The 7,358-nt window shown below is 28.5% G+C and overlaps 1 pseudogene; it reads right to left on the minus strand.

Moving 5' to 3' along the window:
• Positions 1–2,421: 2,421 nt before the first annotated feature.
• LOC106324860 lies at positions 2,422–5,717 on the minus strand (annotated as a pseudogene).
• Positions 5,718–7,358: the final 1,641 nt, after the last annotated feature.

A 7,358-nucleotide genomic window follows, 5' to 3' on the forward strand; every position in this document is an offset into this window, starting at 1 on the left:
TTTATTTTTATTTTACTTTCACATACATGATTATTAGAACATTTTTTATGTTGATTTCTTTTTTAAAATGTTATTTTTGTTCGATAAAATTTTATTTTTAATTTTCAAATATTTAGTTTAAAAATAAAGTTAATTATTTCTGGCAAAAAAATTTAAACTTATTTAATTTTATTTTGAGAGAAATAAAATATCTGAAATTTTATATTTAAAAATATCAAATTAACATTTTGAGAATACATGTTATTAATAATATTTTTAGCTTCTATGTGACCACTTTAAATAACATATAGCCTCAATTTTAAAATCATATGTGCTTTAGATTCATATTTTCTTTATTATTTCAAATTCTTTTATTTTTTAATATTATATTTTGTACGTAAAATTTATGTTATTCTTCCAAATATTTAGTTTATATATCAATATGATTCCTTTAATGATTTTGGCTTTTTCTAAATTTTACATTGATTATGAAAGAAACAATTTTTGAAAGTTCTATAAGTAATATATAAAATGGTGATTAACATATTTTTCTTGGTGCTTCAAGATAATATATGGATATTCTCAATAATTTACGGCATCAAATTATATATAGTATATGTTATTTGTGAATATTTTCAGTTATTTCTGTTTTTTAAAGCATATAGTCCATATCATATTAAAGGTTACATACATAATTATATTTTTAGTAATAATATGCGATCAATACCAATTCCTATAAGGTACGTGAACAATCTCTTATTATATTAAGTTTTCAATAATTAGCTACAAATATCAATCTAACTTTAAAGATAAGTTTTACAAATTTTGAATTTATCTTTTTATAGTTTTGTGCTGATTTTTATTTATTTTTACATACGTGATTATTTATAAATATATATTTTTTAAACTTTGTTTCTTTTTGAATATTTTTATTTTTGTTAATTTTTTGTTTAATTTCAAATATATAATTATTTTATATATCAAGTTAATTATCTTTAATAATATTTTTATTTACTTTATCAAATTAAGATGCTGGCTTTTATATTATTATAATGATATTGTTAAATTCTATGTGAACACGTAAATAATATATATCCTCAATTTTGAAATCATATGTTATTTAGATTCATATGTAATGAAAAAGTGATTTAGATTTACATTGTCTTTATTATTTGAAATCCTTATATTTTTAAGATTATTTTTGTTATTTAATTTTATGTTGATCTTCCAAACATTTATTTCTAATAATAAACTGATTCTTTTAGTTATTTGGCAATTTTGCTTACAAAATTTATCATTGATATTTTTTTGAAAGAAATAGCTTCAATTTTGAAATCATATTTTGTTAGATTCATATGTAATGAAAAGTGCTATAGATTCATATTGTTTTTATTATTTTAAAATCTTGTATTCTTTAAGATTTTTTTTGTTAGTTGATTTTATGTTGGTCTTTCAAAGGTTTACTTTATATATCAAATTGATTCCTTTAATAATTTTGCATTTTCACTAAATTGAATAGTAGTTTCCTTTTTATTTTGAAATAAACATTTTTTGAAAATCTTGAAATTTTTAAAATAATAATTAAAATGGTAATTTGACATATTTTGGTGCTTTAAAATAATATGTGGATATTCTCAATGATTTATTGCATAAAATTACATATAGTACATATTTTTGTTGAATATTTTCAGCAGTATATAACCTAAATTTTGTAAATCATGTGTTTTAGATTTATATAGTTATAATTGTTTGAAAGTATTGCATTTTTAAATTAACTATTATATTTGTTTGTTATTTTTATGTTAATTTTCGAAACTTTATTTTATATAGTATAGATTTTTACATGATGTTTTTAACTTTGTAAGTTTAACTTATTTGATAATTATTTATATTTTATTTTGAAATAAAAAATTTCGTAATGTTAATATTTTTAGAAATACCAAATTGAAAAATGATTTGGTATATTTTTGGTGCTTTAAAATAATATGTGAACATTCTTAATGATTTATAATATCAACTTATATATAGTATATGTTAGTTTGAATATTTTCAATAGTATATAACCTAAACTTTGAAAATCATGAGTTTAAATTTAGATTTATATAGTGATACTTGTTTGAAAGTCTTGTATTTTTAAATTAATTATTCTTTTCGTTATTTATTTTTTAATTTTTTGAAAAATATTAAACATTATGTTAACTTAATATAGTATTTATATTTTTGTAAATTTACCTTATTCGATATTGATTTATATTTTAGTTTGAAATAAACATTTTTTTGGTAATATTAACATTTTTAAAAATAGTAATCTTAAATAATAATTTGTCATACTACGATTGGTCGTTTAAATCCTATGTGGACGCTCTCGATGGCTTATAGCCTCAACTTTTATATAGTATAGATTTACTTTAGAAACATTTATAATAATTGAAATCACTCTCTTTTGTTCATGCGAATGTAAACCTTTTCAATCATAATCTTACATGTTTCATTCAGACAGCTCGGAGCTAGGAAGGACCTTATGTTTTGCTACTGAAATTACTCCTACAAACTTGTACTCTAAACCAATCTTCAGAACCGTGACTCATCTTATCATTCTCTTCTCACTGGCAATGAAGATGATCTCGAGAGTGGTTCCATAGGTTCTACTATTAGCTCTGGGGTCGTTGCTGAAGAATCGAGACACAAGGTCGAAGAAGAGGTGTTCCAGCTCTACTTGAAGATTCATTAGCTGCAGAAGCAGAAGTATTACGAGGTTGGATTGGCTGCAACTCAAGCTCAATCCCTTGTTGCTGTTGTGGATAAGTTTCAGCAAAATCAAGCACTTGATGGTCATATTCTTCAATAGAAGCAACCGTGCTTGTTTCTGTCCTAACAGTTGAATCATCGCCGTAATAACCATGTCTTCTTTTCTTTCTGGTCGCTTTCCCCCAACCTTGAATTGTATCTCTTATCCTCTGAGGTATCAGAGCCGCTTTATAGTTTGTTCCCATCTAGGAATCAAACAGATTAAACTATCCATTATCAAAAGAAGAAAGCTTCCATGGACTTTCTCATTACCTGGGCGACCAATGCATATAGTGGGAGTGTGCTGTAGCTGCATAGAAACTGTCCAGCAAACCTACAAAGAGAAAATCAATTGGTAAACAGTCTTGAGACTATTTTGTGAAGGAAAAAAAAAAGGTTTTATTACCCTAAAATAAGTCGGAAGTAAACAAGGAGATGATTCTTAAGGAAGCAAGAGTTGTAACCAAACTGCCACTGAATGAAAAAAAATAAAGCCAGTATGGTTCATTTGTTAAGTTGAAGAAACAAACTTATAAGCTCAAATCAATTCAATGTATGGTTCATTTGTCATACCCAGAACCAGAAGAATGAAGCCAGTTCAAAAGAGTTCTGTGGAAGATGGAAAGCAAATTAGCTGCAAGTTTTACAAATACAAAAGTGGTTTGATGATGAGTTATGTCAAACCTGGAATAGGATGAAGTGGATAAGGGACAAGAGTAGTTCTGGTTTATTGAACCAGAAAAGTTCATCCCTAGGTCTCAGCTTAACTCCAGAAGGATATTCTGTTAAACCAGCATTCTCTAATGCCAAAGTTGCTATTACATGTTGCAGCTTGGTACCAACCAGAAGAACAAGCTGACAAAAACAAGTGGGAAGCTGGTGTTTCAAATTCAGAAAGAGGCAATGCTGAAATCAAAATGTAGTTCTTACAGTAACAGGTATGATTGCTATCCAGAAATAGAGATTTGATCCTGCAGTATCAAGAGGCAAATATTTAAAGCTAAATCTAATACACTATGAAGATTGCTCACATTTGTTTAGTCATACCTTTTATGTTAAAGAGCATGAAAGCAACTACAAACCCCCAAAGCGGCCCACTGCAGAGCATCATTGCAGAAAATATTGTTCAGTCATTTTATATGTGATTTTGCTAAAATAGTAAGAGAGCTGACCTTACACCAACGATCCTTTGGAACTCTTCCTCCATAGAACGAATCATGTAGCTGTGAAAATCGTACTTTAATGTGAGGTGGTGATTCTGCTCATCAAAGAAACCAAAATATGAAAAGGGAATTAGCACCAGTTATATATGGATTAAAAGTATCACCCACCACAATGAATCCTTTCCGAAGAGTAAGGTAGTCAGAACGAACAACAGAATGTCCAAATTGCCTGAAGAAACATGTCTGCAAGCACAAGCACAAGAACAAAGACATCTCAGTCTGTCTGAACCAACAATATCTCCATGAGGTGCAAAACGTACCACCCATATAAGCAATCTATTCTTGGCCAGAGGTGCAGATGTATGATACTGAACAAACGTTGTTTGCCTTCTTAATACTTTTTGCCTTGTCACCGCTGCCACCAAAAAAAAAAAAAAAGATCTTATCTCACTTGAGACATGAACAATAAAGTCCTTGAACCACATCATTGAACAAACTCAGCATCAATGCTAAAAAAATACTGTGATCATGAAGACAGAAAATTTGGTCTCACCAGTTAAGCAATCATGACGATCCATGCGAGCTACATCCTCCCAGATCCTCCAACTATGAATCTGGATAAGAAAAGCAGGCCAATCAACAATTATTAAATAACAAATGAGCTAGAACTTGAGCTGAAGAAAGAGATACTACCTTAACGATAGCAAGGAGCATGGTCAAGCAGCTGTAAGTAACATGTGTAACCGCCATTATAAAGATAAAGCGATGCAACTGTTCAAGGCCTTCGTATGAAACAAACGGCTCATGCCCCTGCGAAGATTGAATATACAAGTCCTCAGAAATGAACAGCAGACTCTAAATGTCTAAAGATTAATGGAACAACCTCGCTGCAAGTAGCTTGGTGAATGCCTTCCAACCTTCTTCTCTTAAAGATGCTGAAGAAGAAGGATTTGGTCAAAAGATTCCTCTGGACAGATGATTCGTTTCCAAGTTCTTCCTCTCTAATCTCAGAACGTGTGCAAGGAACGAATCTGTCGTTGTAAAAACTTGAAGGGACACAGATGTTGGCTATAGTGCTAGAGGTAGCTGTAAGAAGAAGTGAGATGAAGCCAAGCAGCATCAACTCTGGAAAAAAGGAAATAAAAATTTATTCAGAAAACCAAACGCATAAAGGTTTCATTTTTGGTGAATCAGAAGAGAACCTTGTTTCATCTTCTCCAAAGCAGCAAACAAAGGTTTCCTCTTTGTCTTCCTTAACCACTGTGAAACAATAACAAAAAAAGTCAACAAAGAAGGTTCAAGATCCTGAGGAAGTGATTTGAAATGGAGAACGGTAGTACTACTCACAGTGCTGAGGCGATGAATGGAGCGCTCAACGATCAAAGAAACAAGAACGAAGACAGACAAGACTATAGCAACAGACCATGTAGGTGATAAAGCCAAGGATCTCTCATTTGACTCTGCTTCGTTTTCGTCTCCTTCTCCCATTTCTTAAATCTGATTCCTCACACTCAGGATTGATTTTTGCAACTTCTTCACATTCCTCTTGTTAAGATTTGTGGACTCCAATAAAGTCTGAAACCGCAGTCCCGTAACGCCGCCGGTGTAAATGTCTCTAAAGCGATCACCGGAGCAACTGAAGAGTTAATGGTGATTCAATAAGGAACACAGTGAAGAAACGCCGTTACAGACTTACAGGTCGCTGAGAGAGAGTGTTTTGCTAAGGTGGGTATCAATTTGAGTAATTAGAAAGCTCAAATTATTATTTTGTTCAATGTAGAAAGCAGAAACAAACATAAGCCGACCAGATGAAAATAATTAATAAATGTTGACAAAAGAAAAAGAAACAGCAAAGGAAAGGGAGAGGGAAGATTCAGACAGATACCCGAAGACAAGCTTCTCCCCACATGATACTCTCCACTTTTCACTCCTATGGGTCCCGCTTTAGACTACTCTTTTTCTGGTCATTTGCTCGGTTCTTATTATTATTTACAATAAAGCCTCTATATCTTAATAATAATATAAATACGATATTTCATTAATTAAAAATATTTTTCAATTTAAACATTATAAATGTAACTGTTTTCCCTTAAATTATTTAGTGCTTTAAGGTATTAGATATATATTATTTAATGTAAATGTATTTTAAACTTAATTCTGCAAAACACAGTTATAATAAAAATAAGATATGAATTTAAATTTGAAAATTAATAACATAATATTATATTTATTTTATACAAATTTTTAGGGAAATTAATTATTAATTCATGATATTTAGTGAAATTACACAATTATATTATCTTTTAATAAAAGTTTATTTAATTATATGTATCTTAAAACAATATTACTTTATTTTAAATACGTATGAAAAACTAATAAATGTAATCAGAAAGTAAAGGAAGGGAATATAATTATTTGGAAAATTTTCAAAATAACCTAAAACTTAAATTTAAATGGTAAATATTTACTTCATATTCAATCATATGGGAAAATAACCTAAAATGATAATGAAATTATAACTACTTTTTATTTCTTATGATAAAAAAAATATATAAACATTTTTACAGTTTTAGTTTTGGGAATTCTTTTCGAGACAATGAATTCTCGAAAAATCTACTCATGTATTTAATTTTAATATTAATTTATAAAAAAATTGAAAAATATTTTGATGAAAAATAAATTGAAATCATGTAAATATAAACAATTTTAATCATGTCAATTTTAAATTTTGTTTCATGTGGATTAATGAATATAGATTTTAAGTCATGATTGTCCATTATTTAGAGTTTGGTAAAATATGTTCAAGAATGTATATTTTTAGGGTTAGACTTTAGAATTTTGAATCATTCTTTTAAATTAAAATATGAAATATAAGTGTTTAGTTTGCATACATTAAACACTTTAGATGTTTATTTGATGTTTATTGCAGTGTTTTTGTTATCTAATTAAATTATTTAATATTAGTTTTAGGAGTAAGAGATTTCTTAAGAAATCTGCTAAGAAGTTATGCACTAAAATACTATCTTTTTTTCTTAAACGTATTATAACTTTAGGATTGTGAGGATTCTTCAGAAGTCTACTAAATGTAAATAATACATTAGTATATTTATGGAGAATTCTATTGAATTGTAATACAGTAGCAGATTTTTTTAGAAGCTTTCTACACCAATTTTTTTAACCTAATTGAAAATTTGGAAAATTTACACATTCTTTATTTTTTTCTGGATGGCTACAACAAAAATGTAATATGTATTTTTCTTCATAATTTTCCAACCCTCTATAATCTCATTGAAAATTGCAATATTGACCTTAGTAGACTCTTTGCGACATTTCAAAGACTTAGTGTAACAATAAAACGATCTCTCCACCGGTTTACTCAAATTTTCTGAAAGTAGACTTTTGGGCAAAGTATACTTCTCTAGAAGTCTA

Source organism: Brassica oleracea, chromosome C2 (assembly GCF_000695525.1).
Source record: "Brassica oleracea var. oleracea cultivar TO1000 chromosome C2, BOL, whole genome shotgun sequence".
In the NCBI taxonomy this organism is placed as follows: Eukaryota; Viridiplantae; Streptophyta; class Magnoliopsida; order Brassicales; family Brassicaceae; genus Brassica; species Brassica oleracea.